The sequence below is a fragment of the Rhinoderma darwinii genome, chromosome 3, assembly GCF_050947455.1.
Source record: "Rhinoderma darwinii isolate aRhiDar2 chromosome 3, aRhiDar2.hap1, whole genome shotgun sequence".
In the NCBI taxonomy this organism is placed as follows: Eukaryota; Metazoa; Chordata; class Amphibia; order Anura; family Rhinodermatidae; genus Rhinoderma; species Rhinoderma darwinii.
The window spans coordinates 255,206,844-255,225,050 of record NC_134689.1 but is presented as its reverse complement, the minus strand read 5'-3'; the positions used below and the strand labels follow the sequence as shown (position 1 = coordinate 255,225,050).

At 45.1% G+C, this 18,207-nt stretch overlaps 1 protein-coding gene across 2 annotated transcripts in view; it reads left to right on the top strand.

Annotated features, from left to right (window-relative positions):
• The window catches only part of RORA (RAR related orphan receptor A), a 425,240-nt gene that overhangs the window by 351,555 nt on the left and 55,478 nt on the right, over positions 1 to 18,207 (top strand). The window lies entirely within an intron of this gene.

Sequence of the window (18,207 nt, the reverse complement as noted above, 5' to 3'; positions counted from 1 at the left end):
GAAAAAATAATTGTAGACTTCCACAAGTCCAGATCCTATGTAAGATCAATTTCCAAACAACTCTGTACAACAGCATCTGTACAAACAATTGTGTACAACTATAAAAAATTTAGCATGACACAGACACTGCATCAATCTGGAAATTAATTCCTGAGGCTGAATGAACTTTGGTCCATTCAACGGAACCCCAAGACAACAACAAAGAAAATGTAGAAAGAGCTGGAGGCATCAGTTACCAAAATATCTATATCCACCATTATGAGAGTCCTAAATGGCTATGCCCTGAAAGACTGTCATGCAAGAAAGAATCCCCTACTCCAAGTCCGGCATAAAAAAGCCAGGAGGAAGTTTGCAAGTGATCACCAGGACCAAGACTCAGCCTTTTGCAGGAGTGTTCTCTGGTCAGAGAAAACGAAAATGGAACTGTTTGGTCATAATGATCAGCGGTATGTATGGAGAAAAAAGGGTGAGGCTTTTAATCGAAAAGACACTGTCCCAATTCTAAAGCATGGGGGTGGCAGCATCATGTTGTGGGAGGTGTTTTGCTGGTAAAGGGGCAGGTGCACTTTACAAAATAGATGGCATCGTGACACTAGTGCTGTTAATATATCAGTTGATATACTGAACTGGCTGAATGTAGATATGGTCCAAGCTAAATAAAATAAAATAAATGCAAACAAGGCCCTGGGACCAGATGGGTGGCACCCTAGAGTTCTTAAAGAGCTTAGTTCAGTTATTTCTGTCCCCCCCCCCCCCTCTTCATAATATTTAGAGATTCTCTAGTTACTGGTATAGTGCCAAGGGACTGGCGCAGGGCAAATGTGGTGCCTATTTTCAAAAGAGCTCTAAGTCCTCCCCGGGTAATTATAGACCAGTAAACTTAACATCCATCATGGGGAAAATGCTTGAGGGGCTATTGAGGGACTATATACAGAACTATGTGACAATAAATAGTATTACAAGTGACAGCCAGCACAGTTTTACTAAGGACAGAAGTTGTCAAACCAACCTGATTCGTTTTTATGAAGAGGTGAGCAGACGCCTAGACAGAGGGGCCGCTGTGGATATAGTGTTTTTGGACTTTGCAAAGGCATTTGACACTGTCCCTCATAGATGTCTAATGGGTAAATTAAGGATTATAGGTTTAGATAGTATAGTTTGTAATTGGATTGAGAATTGGCTCGAGGACCGTATCCAGAGAGTTGTGGTCAATGATTCCTACTCTGAATGGTCCCGGTTGTAAGTGGTATACCCCAGGGTTCAGTGCTGGGACCACTATTATTCAACTTATTTATTATAATTTACTATAATGATATAGAGGATGGGATTAATAGCACTATTTCTGTTTTTGCAGATGACACCAAGCTATGTAGTAATGTTCAGTCTATGGAAGATGTTCGTGAATTGCAAGCGGATTTAAACAAACTAAGTGTTTGGGCATCCAGTTGACAAATGAAGTTTAATGTAGATAAATGTAAAGTTATGCATCTGGGTACCAACAATCTGCATGCATCACATGTCCTAGGGGGAGCTACACTGGCGGATTCACTTGTTGAGAAGAATCTGGGTGTACTTGTAGATAATAAACTAAACAACAGCATGCAATGTCAATCAGCAGCTTCAAAGGCCAGCAGGATATTGTCCTGTATTAAAAGAGGCATGGACTCGCGGGACAGGGATGTAATATTACCACTTTACAAAGCATTAGTGAGGCCTCATCTAGAATATGCAGTTCAGTTCTGGGCTCCAGTTCATAGAAAGAATGCCCTGGAGTTGGAAAAAATACAAAGAAGAGCAACGAAGCTAATAAGGGGCATGGAGAATCTAAGTTATGAGGAAAGATTAAAAGAATTAAACCTATTTAACCTTGAAAAGAGACAACTAAGGGGGGACATGATTAACTTATATAAATATATTAATGGCACATACAAAAAATATGGTGAAATCCTGTTCCATGTAAAACCCCCTCAAAAAACAAGGGGGCACTCCCTCCGTCTGGAGAAAAAAAGGTTCAACCTGCAGAGGCGACAAGCCTTCTTTACTGTGAGAACTGTAAATCTATGGAATAGTCACCGCAGGAGCCGTCACAGCAGGGACAGTAGATGGCTTTAAAAAAGGCTTAGATAATTTCCTAGAACAAACAAATATTAGCTCTTATGTGTAGACATTTTTTCCCTTCCTTTTTCCCATCCCTTGGTTGAACTTGATGGACATGTGTCTTTTTTCAACCGTACTAACTAACTAAGCAAGGAATTATGTAGACATATTAATTCAACAAATCAAGGCATCAGGCAGAAAGTTGAACCTTGGTTGTAGCTAGGTTTGCTAGCAGGACAATGATCCTGTCACGATCCGTGGGTATGTGGACCCACTAGGACGCACCACCATAGCGGAGTAGCAACTGGCCAAATAACAGACCTAGTACAAGAGTACCTTTAATAGTCCAGACAGTAATGGAGGCTCGGCACAGATTAACTTGCAGATACCGGATGTGCTGAATATCAGCAGACGTGACAGGTTGCACAACACGACTCCAAAAGTCTAAGGCACAGGAACAAATATAGCTCGGGATACAGGTGGCAGGGCAAAGGCAACAACAGGAACAGGAATACACCAAGGGACCATTTGCTAAGACTAACATGGGTAAACACAACAATGCTCAGGCAATGAGTGAAAGGGCAGAGCCCATTTTATAGTCCAGGGTGATCATGGGCTAATTACTGATCTTACTCATGTGTGTGCACTGGCCCTTTAAGGCCGGATACGAGCGCACGCACACACTACGGGAACCAGTGCAGCGATGCGGAAGTGAGTGCCGGCGTCTCTCAGGAGGGAGATGCCGCCTGCCACTCACTCCTCCATGGCCGCGGCCGACGGGGGGCAGGTAAGAACGACGGTCCGCGGCTGTGATCATTACAGATCCTACACATTTCACCAAAGTAGTAGCTTAAACCTTTAAGGACGCGGGTAATTTTAGCCTTCAGGACACAGCTAATTTTTCCCCTTTACTTCACTACATTAAAGAGGCATAACTTTTAATTTTGTCTTGTTTTTTTTTTCATTCTTCTATGTATTTTATTATATACCAAATTTTTGGGTAAATAAAAAATTTTATATCATTTTTTTCTTAAGCTGAATTAATTGTGCATGCTTTTTGTGGTTTTTTTTCTCGTCGTTCTCCGAAAGTCCTAAATGATGTTTTGTATTTATTAAAGAGGTTGTAGCGAATAAGGGGTATATAATTTATGTGGGGTTTTTTTTATGTTTGATTACTTTTATTTAATAAATGCAGTTTTTATGAATAATAATAATGTTAATTCATTCTTTTTTGTGCGCGTTTTATTTTTTTAAGCAATTTATTTTATTATCCTTCATTGACATTTTTTGATTTAACAAGAGGACTTTTACTTTTAAGTCCTATTTTTTTTCTTATAATACATTAGACTATTTATGTATTTCAATGCATTGCTGGCTGTGCATAAGAAATGCACATGCAGCTATTAGGGCATATCTCAGGCATGCCCTAAACAGGATTGGTTCTGGACAGCCCTTAGGACCTATGTTAATCCCAAAACAGCCACTTAAAACAGTCAGCCCCAGAAGTACCCCTTTGTGGTGATGTCGCAATCGCCAATGATCGCAGTGCGCTGGGAGTTAAGTGCCACATTTACAGCGCAAGGCAGGAAGAGGTAAAGGCTGTGGACACCTTCGCAATGATTTTGTTTTTTGTACTGTTCATTTGCTTCCGCAATGCTAAATGAAACAACTTTCTAAATAGTATTTTTTTTAGAAAAACTTGTTTTATTTAATTCTGGTGCAATGTAAGGGTACAAAATAGGGCATAGATTATCTTACATCAAAATATTTCATGAAACAGAATAACATTTTGTACAGAAAAGCAAATGTTACAAAGTATAAACATACATATCCGTACTGTGAACGTGACAATATATGTTTCGAAGAGGTAAATGTTAGCAATAATACAAGTATAAAAACATGAAACAACAATAAAGAAAGGGACCTAATCCTTTTTCTGCTTTTATGAAATGAATGGTATGAAATTTAAGTAGGTAATAACTGGATATACTATGCATCAGTACGGGATGCACCTGTCGGAAGTAATCACGGAGCAAGAGTATCCTATCAGGATACATCAGCCTTGCTAACTGTCAGAGGAGAATCGTTTCAAATATCCCAGTCTTTAGAGAATTTTCGTGGACAGCCACGGTTTTTATATACTAGTTTTTCATATGAAATAATGCAATTATCCAAACGTATCCGCAGGGGAGATCACAAACAGGCAGCATCAGAATCTACAGGGGGGGGCAGCACCAGTATTTGTAGTGGCATAGGTGAGAGGAGTACCCACATGGTCTGTTAGAAAGCAGTACAAGAATGAGGCTGTGCTGATACATTGGAGCTGGTGAAGGCAACAGCATCCAGGAGACGTCACATTGAGCATGAATTACTGGGAGGGACACACTCATAGAAGAAAAGTCTGAAACTAAAGCAGCTTGCAAAAAAAAATATCAGGGGGTCTGAAAATTAGGAATGAAGATTGCAGCATGAAACTTAGTGCAACATTTTTTACTTAAAGGAGCACTCCACTTTTTTATTGCACCCTCCATTTGTACATTGGTGTTTCAGTGGGGTGCTGTGTGCAAAAATACTTACCAATCCCCGCGTCTTCTCGTTTTTCGGGTCCAGCGCCGCTCATGTGATCTTCATTCTGGTCTGGTCTGGAATCGCTGCTTTTCAGAAAACCGGATGTAAGGCTCTCAATGCATTCCTATGGAGCCCTGTTCTGGCTCCCATAGGAACGCATTGAGAGCCTGAGTTCCGGTTTATTCAAAAGCACAGTGACTCCAGATAAGTCAGAGGGAAGATCACGTGAGTGGCACTGAACCATAAAAATACAAGATGCGGGGATCGGTAAGTAGTTTTGCACACAGCACCCCGCTGAAACACCAATGTACAAATGGTGGGTGCAATAAAAAAAACTAAAGTGGAGTGCTCCTTTAAGCTAACCACTAACGTGTAAATAAAATTTTGGCCATGTTAAAGAGGCTCTGTCACCAGTTTATAACTGCCCTATCTCCTACCAAATCTAATAGGCGCTTTAATGTAGATAACAACAGGGTGTTTTTTTACTTTTCACCAAGTGGGTGCTGTAAAGAAAATTGTATGACGCTTGCCAATCAGCGTCATAACTTTCTCTTCATTCATGCCCAGCTTGTTTCACTGCGCAGCGTGATCTTGCGGGATCACGCTGTGACGGGACTTCCTCCCACAGGTCCTTCAACGGAGCCATGGAACACTGACCAGACATCGCCTCCAACCACTGCAGATTCGGATATAAACATCCTGTCACGGCTGGAGGTGATGTCTGTATATTCTTCCATCGCTCCGGTGAAGAACATGTGGGAGGAAGTCCAGTCACAGCGTGATCTCGCGAGATCACGCTGTGCTGTGAAATAAGCTGGGCATGAATAAAGAGAAATTTATGACTGTTGTTATCTACATTAAAGCGCCTATTAGATTAGATAGGAGACAGGGCAGTTATAAACTGGTGACAGAGCCTCCTAAAAAGCTGTCCATAGCTTTTAAAGACAACAAAATGAACGTTTTGGAGTGACCAACACAAAGCTCTAACCTGACTCCTATGGAAAATGTGTGAACTGAAAAAAGTTTCTGAGCAAGGAGGCCTACAAACCTGACTGACATACATCAGTTCTGTCGGGAAGAGTGGGCAATAATTCTGGTAAAGCTCGTACCAGGCTACCATAAGGGTTTATTTCAAGTAAAGCATTTAAAAGAAAATACCATGAAATACTAACAAAGTGTATGTGCATTTTTGATCCATATAGAATCTGATATAGTGAATTAAAGCTGAAATAAATCTGTCTCCAATTGCTTGTTGTAAAGTCACCTCTGATGTGAATAAAGTAGATGCTCTAATTGATTTGGCAAAAGGAAATGTATGGATATCTGAATGTGTAATGTTGTGAAATATTGATTTTGAATGTCTTTAGCCTAAGGGTATGTAAACGTTATTGAGAAAATCTGGCTTCTGGAGTTCTTGCTGGTTATTAGTCGTATGTAAACAATATGGTCACAGTGACGTGTCATCTTTGTGTCACATATCCACGTCATTCATGAATTCTGCAGTATGATATTCGTCTAGATATGAGGATTTAATATAGGTGATGCCAGAGGTGTCTAGGCATCTTTCATGTAATATTCATTTCACTTGCATGTTTAACTAAACTTAAAATGGTTGTCTTGTTTGGGAACCCCATTTTTTTTTTTTTTAAATATTAGGACATTCACAGTTATAGGAGAGTCTCTTATTAAACACTTCCATCAAACATCCGGAGCGTAGAGCAGCGACAAAAAGTGTCTAATTCTCGCTGATGGACTTCATCTCAATGGGCACCATGTAAAGCTTATTTTGGTTGTTGTGGGGCTGCAGTGAAATTGAACAATTACTGCTGGGTTCCCCTACAGATTACAGCTGATCCCTGGGAATCCCAACAGCAGGATGATTTGTTACCAGTGTACTTTCAGGGGAATTGTAAAAACTGGACGTCTTTTAAAGTGAGTCTGTCACCAGAATGTCCGTATTAAACTAGTAACAGGGTATTGTAGAGGAGACTAACCTGTTTCTAGCGTTAATTTTAATTTTCTGCTTACGGTCTCCTTTGTAGAGAAATAAGTTTTATCAAGTTTATGCTAATGAGCATTTAGGTGCAATGAGGGCGTTACCATTACACCTAAATGCTCTTACTTCGCTCCCCAGTTCAACCCCCCTCCCTCCGTTCTTACATTGATTGACAGGGGCCAGGCAGCGTAATCGGCGCGTTCATGCCTGGCCCCGTACTATCTGTAATGTGCGCGCGTCCCTGCTCTTTACTAGGCGCATGCACAGTATGATCTTTCTGCGACGTTCTAATCGACACTACTGCGCATACGCAGCGTCCCTGCTCTTTATTCGGCACATGCGCAGTACTGCCGATTAGAATGTCGAGCAGAAAGATCGCATTGCGCATGATACCTTAGATATCAGTCGGCCAATTTCTTCCGACCGACCGAGTATGCTTGTGTACTCAATGGAAAAAGAGGAATAAACCACTTCCAGACACCTCTGACAGCGGCTTTGTAATGGCAGGAAGGAGGTGAAGGGAACAAGTGAGCCCTAATCTACCCACCGCCCTGTCCCTGCCTACTTGCAACGACCCGCCCTAGGCGACGGGGTACAACTTGGCGGCGGTCCCTATGCTGTCTAAGTACAAGGGAGTACAAACAGGGAACACGCAAGGGAATACAGTAGCCCACGGAACGCCGCGAGGAAACGGAGCGGTGAATGAGCCAGTCAGGATCAGGAAGTAGTGGAGTATACAAACGGGAGCACGGAGCAGAAGCAAGCCAGGGGCAGAGCAACGCAGGATAAACGGAACTGAAGCAAGGCAGAAGCACGGCAGAAGCAGGCTGGAGCAAGCAGCAGTGGGGCCAGGAATCCAAGAAGAATAACAAGCAAGGAGGAAGAGAAAACGGCAGGTATAAATGGACAGGGGGCGGAGCTAACTCTGACTGACCAGGCCGCGATAGGCTCTCCCACTCCTGAGCCTGCCACCCTGATTGGTGGGAGCAGGTGTCAGTCTCAGAGGTCTGGCCTCAGGTGTCGACTGATTAATCCTGGGAGTATACCCAGACGTAGTGCCTGGCAGATCCTTTACAGTACTCCCCCTTTTATGAGGGGCCACCGGACCCTTACTAAGAGGACCCGGTTTAGTGGGGAAGAGAAGGTGGAACCTCCTTATCAATACCCCAGCGTGAACATCAGTATGTCATCAAGGTACACTACAAGAAAATTACCCAGGTAATCTCTCAGAATTTCATTAATAAAATTCTGGAAGACGGCAGGGGCATTACACAACCCAAAGGGCATGACTAGGTATTCGAAATGACCTTCGGGCGTGTTGAACGCAGTTTTCCACTCATCCCCCTCTTTGATGCGGATAAGGTTATATGCCCCCCGTAGATCGAACTTAGAGAACCATTGGGCCCCCTGAACCTGATTAAAAAGATCCGGAATCAAAGGAAGGGGATACTGGTTCCTTACTGTGACCTTATTCAAGTTCCGATAATCAATGCACGGCCTAAGACCACCATCCTTCTTCCCCACGAAGAAGAAGCCAGCACCTACAGGAGAAGTCGAGGGGCGAATGAAACCCTTGGCCAGGCATTCTTGGATATACTCCCTCATAGCTTTACGTTCAGGACATGAAAGATTAAATATCCTCCCCTTAGGAAGCTTGGCACCAGGCACCAAATCGATGGCGCAATCGTAATCTCTATGAGGGGGCAACACCTCGGAGGCCTCCTTAGAAAACACATCAGCGAAGTCCTGAACAAACTCAGGAAGCATGTTTACCTCCTCCCGGGGAGAAATAGAGTTAACCGAAAGACATGACATCAGACATTCACTACCCCATTTGGTGAGATCCCCAGTATTCCAATCAAACGTGGGATTATGCAACTGCAACCAGGGAAGACCTAATACCAGATCAGACGATAATCCCTGCATCACCAGTACAGAGCACTGCTCCAAATGCATGGAGCCAACACGGAGTTCAAAAACAGGAGTATGCTGAGTAAAATAACCATTAGCAAGAGGAGTGGAGTCGATACCCACTACCGGGATAGGATAAGGTAAATCAATAAAAGGCATTTTTAGAGACATAGCAAATTCCATAGACATGATATTAGCAGATGAGCCCGAATCCACGAAGGCACTGCCAGTGGCAGACCGGCCAGCAAACGAGACCTGAAAGGGAAGCAAAATCTTATTGCGTTTAGTATTAACGGGAAATACCTGTGCGCACAAGTGACCTCCCCGATGATCACTTAGGCGCGGAAGTTTTCCGGCTGCTTATTCTTGCGCCTGGGACAGGTGTTCAGTAGATGCTTGTCGTCCCCACAGTAGAAGCAGAGACCATTCTTCCTGCGAAACTCTCTACGTTGTCGAGGGGACATGGAGGCCCCGAGTTGCATAGGTACCTCCGAGTCCTCCGTGGAAGAGCGAGGAGACGGGACCTCGGGGGGAATCGCAGGGCAGTCAGAGGGGAAAACATTGAAACGTTCAAGCTGACGTTCCCTGAGACGTCGGTCAAGTCGTACTGCTAGGGCCATAACCTGGTCTAGGGAGTCAGAAGAGGGGTAGCTAACCAGCAGATCCTTCAGGGCGTCAGATAATCCTAACCTAAACTGGCACTTTAGGGCCGGGTCGTTCCACCGAGAAGCTACGCACCACTTTCTAAAATCAGAACAGTATTCCTCAACAGGTCTCCCACCCTGACGTAAGGTCACCAGCTGACTCTCGGCTAAGGCAGTCCTGTCAGTCTCGTCGTAAATGAGACCGAGGGCAGAGAAAAACCGATCAACGGAGGAAAGTTCAGGGGCGTCAGGAGCCAAGGAGAAGGCCCACTCTTGGGGCCCTTCCTGGAGTCGGGATATAATGATACCCACCCGCTGGTTCTCGGAACCGGAGGAGTGAGGTCTTAGGCGGAAATAAAGTCTGCAACTCTCCCGGAAGGAGAGAAAAGTCTTACGGTCCCCTGAGAATCGGTCAGGTAACTTGAGGTTGGGTTCTAAAGGTGAGGTGAGGGGTTCTACAAAGGCAGCGTCAGACTGATTGACCCTCTGAGCCAGGGCCTGGACCTGTAGGGAGAGGCCCTGCATCTGCTGGGTCAGGGTCTCAAGGGGGTCCATGATAGCGTCAGCGTAGAAGAAATGGTAGACTAGGTAAGGGCTTGTTATTATGTAATGGCAGGAAGGAGGTGAAGGGAACAAGTGAGCCCTAATCTACCCACCGCCCTGTCCCTGCCTACTTGCAACGACCCGCCCTAGGCGACGGGGTACAACTTGGCGGCGGTCCCTATGCTGTCTAAGTACAAGGGAGTACAAACAGGGAACACGCAAGGGAATACAGTAGCCCACGGAACGCCGCGAGGAAACGGAGCGGTGAATGAGCCAGTCAGGATCAGGAAGTAGTGGAGTATACAAACGGGAGCACGGAGCAGAAGCAAGCCAGGGGCAGAGCAACGCAGGATAAACGGAACTGAAGCAAGGCAGAAGCACGGCAGAAGCAGGCTGGAGCAAGCAGCAGTGGGGCCAGGAATCCAAGAAGAATAACAAGCAAGGAGGAAGAGAAAACGGCAGGTATAAATGGACAGGGGGCGGAGCTAACTCTGACTGACCAGGCCGCGATAGGCTCTCCCACTCCTGAGCCTGCCACCCTGATTGGTGGGAGCAGGTGTCAGTCTCAGAGGTCTGGCCTCAGGTGTCGACTGATTAATCCTGGGAGTATACCCAGACGTAGTGCCTGGCAGATCCTTTACAGGCTTACTGTATCTTCCATAAGAACAATGGATCAGCATGTTAAAATCCAACATGCCCGATCATTTTTTCCCTCGACATCTGCAGCCAGGGGAGCCTTATGAAACCCCCAGTCCCATTAGATGGTTGGCTGATTTCTCCAAAATCAGCAGATTCGGTTGATGTAAATCTTTATTTTTTATTCGATCTCACTATTGCTTGTAGTTAATCCAAACATGTGACTGCAAGCAGTGGGCAGTAATATAATGAGGCTTAGCGGCTGCTGATTGAAGCTGGTTAGTATCCTACAATGACATACACAACCAAATAGAGAGGCAGCATTCATCTTCTAAGCACTTTGTTCAAAATGTGTGATACGTAGAATAATCATTTCGATTTTAATAAAAAGTTACTTGGTATATGTACTTTTAGGTGAATTATCAATATTGATGAATGAATTTCACATCACATTTGGCCATTACGTACGGCATACATGTTGAAGTGCCACTGAACATATGCCTCAGACTAGCATTCTAAAACTGTCTGCCTAGTTGTTTGTCTGCCCATTGTAAAAAAAAAAACGTCCTGTGCAGTCGCTACGGATGGGTGTCTGTGCCGTAGAACTGTGCCGGGAATTATGATGCATGTCCGTTTTTTTGTGTTTTACGGGCCGTGCTCTCATACATTGTATGGGAACACGGCCCGAAAATGCAGGCGGCCGTCAGCAGCCGGCCGTGCCCGTAATCGTAGGCCGTGATTACGGGCACGGCCGTGTGCATGGGGCCTAACATTTCTATTTTCTATGATAATATTCCCATATGTATTGTTACCTGTTTTAATTTACAAAGTAATTGGAAGAGGTTATTACAGAGATAAATAGAAGCCACTGACCGGCTGGATTTTACTTCGAGCACAGAAATTCAGCACATGGCTTATTTTTCAGACTCAGGTTTTAACACTAGAACTGCTGCAGGCATTGTTTTATTCTTCAGGAGGAAATGGCCTTTGTAACCTTGCTGCTCTCTATAACACCTTGATGACAGGTGTCAGTGGAGATGCCAGTGTCCGCCCTGCTCCTCTATGAAGGTGACAACATGTATGCAGTAAAGGGATTAATGGCTATTGTAAAAAGAGGGGAATAGGTGACCTTGTGACAAGGACAGAGCAGCTTGAAGGTGTATTGTGAGGCAGTCTACAGGGACAGTTATCTGCCAGCCAAAGCTGTGTCCTTTAGCTTGTCTGCAAAGTGGGAGTTGCGAACAGACGAAACATCCACTAAGTCTTCTACACAACTTAAGATCAGCATCGCAGTCTGAAAATTTGTATCCATATAATTTGTATCACTTAGATATGGAGGGAACAGGTGTATAAGTAATAGGCTCCTGAATAAAGGTCGCCATACATATTGAATAAGTAATTTCTTCTGACTTCCCCATAATTCCATCGGCTGAACGTGCATGTTTATTTTAATGGGGAGAGGGGAATCAGCCGCTGCAAGACACCATCTGTGAGAACAAGGGATCCGGCAAGTTAAATGGCCGCCATACACATTAGATCGTCAGCCGATCCTGCTGAAGACATTGGGTTTGGCCAAGTTCTGTCTAATGTATATGGGCACCTTAGGATAGCAGTGGAACCATGCAATAAACAAAGGGTATGTACAACTTTGCAACCTTTTAAAAAATATATTATTATTTCTCTGATGCATCTAAAATAAAAAATTAAGCAAATTTGCAAATAGCCTCGATTAAAAATCTCTTATAATTTTGTATCTACAGCTCCTTTACAGACCTATGTGTCTCTATGGTAACAGACTACAGATAAACCTTGTGCAGTCTAATCTTGCTGTCATATTCCCTTTTTTGGCTAACTTACTTATAAGTCATAAGTCACTTATAAAAAGTAGGGGACAGATAGAAGGGAGTAAAAAGAAAGTATTAAAAATATGGTACAAAATAAATAGAATCCATCTTCAGAGCTCAGGAGCCAAATTCTGCAATCCTATGACATTTATCCAAAAGTATGCCTCAGTCAACTTGGTACTTGCCCCAAATTAGCTTTGTCTTGTACGCCTTTCTTTTTTTTTGTCACTTAATAGAAGTTTTGGCTTGGCTAGTACTGAATTCACAGTTAAATGGCTATTTGCATCATAGAAAGAACAAACATGTAATAAAACCACAACCCAATTGAAAGTAACTACAAACATGTAATAATAATTGTGTGCGATAAGCTACTAGTGTCTCTCAAAGTTCAGTGCAAAAAAAACTCCAGCAAGGCGATAGGTGCTCTTCAAGTGTAAATAAAATACCAGATTTCTTGGCAGTCATACATTTTAAGTTTATTGTGTCTTGCGTTATTGGTGTTGTGAAATATACACGAATAGCATAAACCGGCCTGCAATATCACTTAAAGAGGTATTGCCATCACAGAATGTATCGCTAGGATATGCCATCACTTTCTAATCCCCCACCGATTCTGAGATGTAAGGGTCTGCAGGGCCTCCTTAGCACTGCGTCTCCTTCACAGTTTTGCAGTTCCCTGGCCCAGCCCCATTCAAGTAAATACCCTTTTAAAAACCTACATTGTCTACGGCCAACATCCACAAATTCCTCTTCCTGTTCCGGCTACATCCCTGGTACCCGCAGCTGACTGCATTTTGAGATTTTCTACAGGTCTGGCAGCAAACCCGGTCCTCTATTCTGCAGGTAGTCGATCGCATGAAGCGAAAAGCAGATGCTAAGAGAAGAGAACCACCTCTGTATCTTCCAGGTACCAAAGTTTGGCTATCCTCAAGGAATATCCGGCTGAGGGTGCCGTCATAAAAGTTTTCTCCCAGGTTCCTCGGACCCTTTGAGACCCTACAGCAAATCAACCCTGTATCTTACAAGCTTCGGCTGCCTCCTACCCTCAGGATCCCCAACTCCTTTCATGTGTCCCTCCTGAAGCCTGTGGTCCTGAAGCGCTACACAAAAACGCCTAGCCCTGCAGTTGCTCCCAGCGGTTCTTCCCATGTAATCGGGGTTAAGGAGATCCTGGACTTCAAAAAAAGTAGGAGGAAGAACGTTTTATTTAGTGTTTTGGAAGGGGTTGGTCCAGGGGAGAGGTCTTGGAAGCTAGAAGAGAACCTCAATGCTTCTGCCCTCATTAAAAAGTTCCTCTCTTGCTCTGGTCCCAAGAAGAGTGGGCGTAAGAGGGGGGATACTGTAGCCTTCATGGCCGCGGACCGTCGGGATTACTCACCCGCAGCCATGGATCTGTGAGCGCTGGCCCGCATCTCCCCAGGAGACACCAGCGCTCACTTCCGCTCCGTTCTGCTGTGTCCCGTAGAGTACGCGCGCACACTCGTGCCAGGCCTTGAAGGGTCAGCGCGCGCACATGAAAATAAGCATCAATTAACCCATGATCACCCTGGACTATGAAAAGGGCTCTGCCCTTTCACTCATTGCCTGAGAGTTGTTGTGTTTACCCGTGTTTGTCTTGCAAATGGTCCCTTAGTGTTATCCTGTTCCCAGTGTTCCCGTACCTGCTACCTGTATCCTGTATCCCGTGCTACCTTGTTCCTGTGCCTTAGAAAGTTGGAGTCGTGTAGTGCCATCGGTCACGCCTGCTGTGTTACACCACGCCGGTGTCTGCTGCCAAGGTACCATCTGAGCCTAGCCGTTACTACTGTCTGAACTACTACAGGTACTCTTGTGCTTGGACTATATAGACATTGATTGGTACACTGTTTGGCCAGCTGCTATTCCGCTATGGCGGTACGGCCCAGTGGGTCCACATAGCCACAGATCGTGACAGCAGTATATACAGCAATATCAGCCATTCTTAGCGCAGATACAGACGGACGTTGCGTTTTTGCGCGCGCAAACAAGGCTGCGTTTTGCGCGCGCAAAAACCATTTGACAGCTGCGTGTGTCATCCGTGTCTGATGCGCGGCTGCGTGATTTTCGCGCAGCCGCCATCATAGAGATGAGGCTAGTCGACGGCCGTCACTGTCCAAGGTGCTGAAAGAGCTAACTCTTTCAGCACCCTCGACAGTGAATGCCGAACACATCCTATCGAAAAACCTGTTGAAAAAAAAGAAAAAGTTCGTACTTACCGAGAACTTCCCGGCCGTTGCCTTGGTGACGCGTCCTTGGTGACGTGTCCTTGGTGACGCGCCTCTCGACATCGGGCCCCACCTCCCTGGATGACGCGGCAGTCCATGTGACCGCTGCAGCCTGTGCTTGGCCTGTGATTGGCTGGAGCTGTCACTTGGACTGAATTGTCATCCCGGGAGGTCAGACTGGAGGAAGAAGCCGGGAGTTAGCGGTAAGTCAGAACTTCGTTTTTTTTTCTACAGGTTCATGTATATTGGGATCGGAAGTCACTGTCCATGGTGCTGAAACAGTTTAACTCTTTCAGCACCATGGACAGTGACTATCTCCTGACGTCGCGTACCGATAATTTTTTTGCCGGGTTCGGCCAAAACGAGTTCGGCCGAACCCGGTGAAGTTCGGTTCGCTTGTCCGGCTTCGCTCATCGCAAAGACACTCCGTTTGGATGGTCGGAAACAGAAAAGCACGTGGTGCTTTTCTGTTTACATTCATCCTTTTGACAGCTGGTGCGCTGTTTCAGTCGGTTCGCACGGAAGTGCTTCCGTGCAACCTGCGTGGTTTTCACGCACCCATTGACTTCAATGGGTGCGTGATGCGCGAAATACGCAGAGTTATTGAACCTGTCGCGCTTTTTGCGCAGCAGACAAACGCTGCGCAAAAAGCACGGACTGTCTGTACTGCCCCATAGACTTGTATTGGTCCATGCGTGCCGCGTGAAAACCACGCGGCCCGCACGGACCGAATACACGCTCGTGTGAATCCCCCCTTACACAGATGGTATTTCAAATTGACAAAGCGTTTTTTTGTTTTTTTTTACACTCATAAATTGCACCTTGAATCAACTGAGCCCTAGATGGCCGCTTACTTCTCTTCCCTGGGGACAATCCCCAGCCTTTGCCAGTAATTACTTTTCCAGCATTGTTTTTTTGGTAACAAAACCCTCTTACACATTTTGACTATCGGTTCATAAGGTCTTCTTAGGGTCGGTTCACACGGCGTATTTTGTGTGTCGGGTCCCACCGTCGGCAGGAAGATTCCTCCTCCCATTGACTTCAATGGGAGTTTCGGGCAGAATCCGCCGCAAAAATTCCACAGTGTGAACAGGGCCTTAAAGAGAGAGCGGTCAGACAAGTAGTTCAAGTGGCAGGCATATTGACTGTGTAGTAGCTGGTGCTTCCAGACTGGGTAAACTCGCATATAGCTGGCGGTGTAAATACCAGGTTTCTGCCAACTTTACAAAGCACACTATATACCATGTTCACAGTAAACCTTATGTATGAAAAATGCTGTAGACAGACCCTGTTCTTCTGAATGAGACGGGTATTCATTAAGAATATTGCGCTCTGGGGGCAGACAGTCACTTCCCTGTAGAGACATGCATGGAAGGAGCTGCCTGGGCTCGAGTGTTTTTGTGGTTTGTATACAAGGAGAAATGTCATGTATACAAACCTAATCTAATATATCAGAGGACTTACGGACGGGTTCCCATTGAAGTGTCGGCTCAGTCAGGATCTTGCATGAATAGCAATCCCCTAATAGAATGTTGTTAATAGATGCACTCCAGCTCAACACGGGGGCAATCCAAAAATACAGCCAAGCACGGTCTTCATGTGATGTGCATTGCGTCAGCCCTTCTACCATAGAAAGAGCACAGGTGCCAGGTGGGCAGATTATAAATCCCCTCGTTGCTGCTCTCCCCTATTACCCAAAAAGCTCTGGACTGGGAAGGGATAAATTAGCGCAATAGGCTTATATCAGCCAGATATTACCAGTGAATTCCAAACCGAAACTGTCACAATATTTTTTCAACAACCACAAAGCAAGCTATTTCCTCCACTACTAAGGCCTTATTCACACCAGCGTGTCTGATTTGCATCCGCAAAAACATGGACATTTTTTCATCCACATAATTGTTCGTGTTGCATCCGTGAGTCCATTTTTTGCGTCTATGTCATCTATATTTCTCGTCTGTAAAAAACTTAAGTAGGTCAGGTTTTATTAATTTTGTCACAAAAAACGGACAGCGCATGGATGTTGTCTGTATGCTGTCCGTTTTTTCCACGCACCCATAGACTTCAATAGTTGAGTCTGATCTGCAAAAATAAGCCAGAACAGGACATGGCTGTGAGTTTCTCAGCCCCATTCACTTGTAAGGGTCAGTGTTAAAACGGACATGACATGGACGCTAGTGTAAAAAGCCCTTAAGAGATTGTAGGCTGTATGCTACGCTGCTTCTCATCTCAATGAGGGGAATTTATCAAGAGGTCTCGATAAATAGTCATGAACATTGGAACACGCCTGTTTTACGCAGAAAATGTGCGACTTTTTACCCTTTTACACTGCTCTCGCCATTTTTTAAAAAAAGTAGGTGGGGCTTAGAAGAAGGGCCGGGGGCCACCCAACAAATATACAACAGAAATTGGCATAGATTATAGTGCAATTCTATGTCAACTCAGCTGCCGTAGATTTCACTTGTAAAATCTTAGTCCAGCGGCCCTCAACTAAGACTGGCGTATGAAGTGCCCGTCTTATAAAACTGCCACAATGTCTCTGCCCTCTTGTCGCAGAACAGAGGCATATGGGAAGGTGAGGAAAGGGTACAAATCACTCAAGACTCAGTGAATAGGGAGCAAAATGAAAAAACACAAGATAACATAACTTTCAATGTTCTTGTAACTTAAAGCTCCACTTTAAAAGAAAGTTTCAGAAAAATAACAAAGTATGGCACTATTTATATGGTCGATGTGTGGCACTGTATGGCATTCTTTTTATGTGGGTACTGTCTAGTTATATCTGGGCACTATGTTGAATAACCTTGGACATTGTATGGCACTATTTATGTAGGTAATGTGTGGCACTGTGTGCACTTCTTTTCTGGGCACTGTATGGCACTTTTTAAGCACTGGAGCTGAGGTTGAGCACTATTTAATTGGGAGAGAGACAGGACAGTGGTCCCTCGTTGGCACCTCACATATCAAGAGACAACGAAGAGAAACATGCTTGCACTCTGGCTGGCACTTTGGTTGTCATATGGGGATGCGATATTTGAGTTTACGGCGTATATAGAAAATCATTTTCTGCATAGTTGAATTTATTCTCTTCCTGGATTTAAACATTTCTTAGACGTTGCGATCTAATAAAGTGCAGCCATTGGAGAAAACCGGGGGTAAGTTAGGTGCCCATTCATGTGTTTGCCATGGGGCCAAGCAATAGGGAATGCAGAGGTAGAAGTCGCACCTGAGCCCTGGTGGTTACCAATGCACAAAGGACCCTCTGCCACATGAGAAGACACCACTATAATAAAGGACACATTTTGGGGGTCGGGGTTGTTACAGGCGCTTCAAGTTATCCTCATGTTGTGGAGTGGCATCGGCATCCCTTTCTTCAGAATTACCGCAGGAATATCGCCGATATTAGACTTTATTCACTCATACACTGGAGGCATGCTGAGGCTGAAGAGCACGCTGCAGGGTACAGCGGGCGTACACCTGTCTTTGCTGCCATAGTGTGCCCCGCCGTGCCCCTTCCCTCTGTTCTCGCCGCTGTCACCAGCCAGCCACGTGTAAGGCGGTGCGATCACTGGTGGGCGTGTCCTGTTGTCTGTACCCCGCCGCTCATTGGGCAGGGCTGGATAAGTGGGCTGTGCCCGCTGTCAGATTTCGGGGCGTGTTTGGAGCGGGTCACATGGACTCTCATATGGCAGCTACGGGCGGGGGATGCTGCAGAGCGAAGCTGA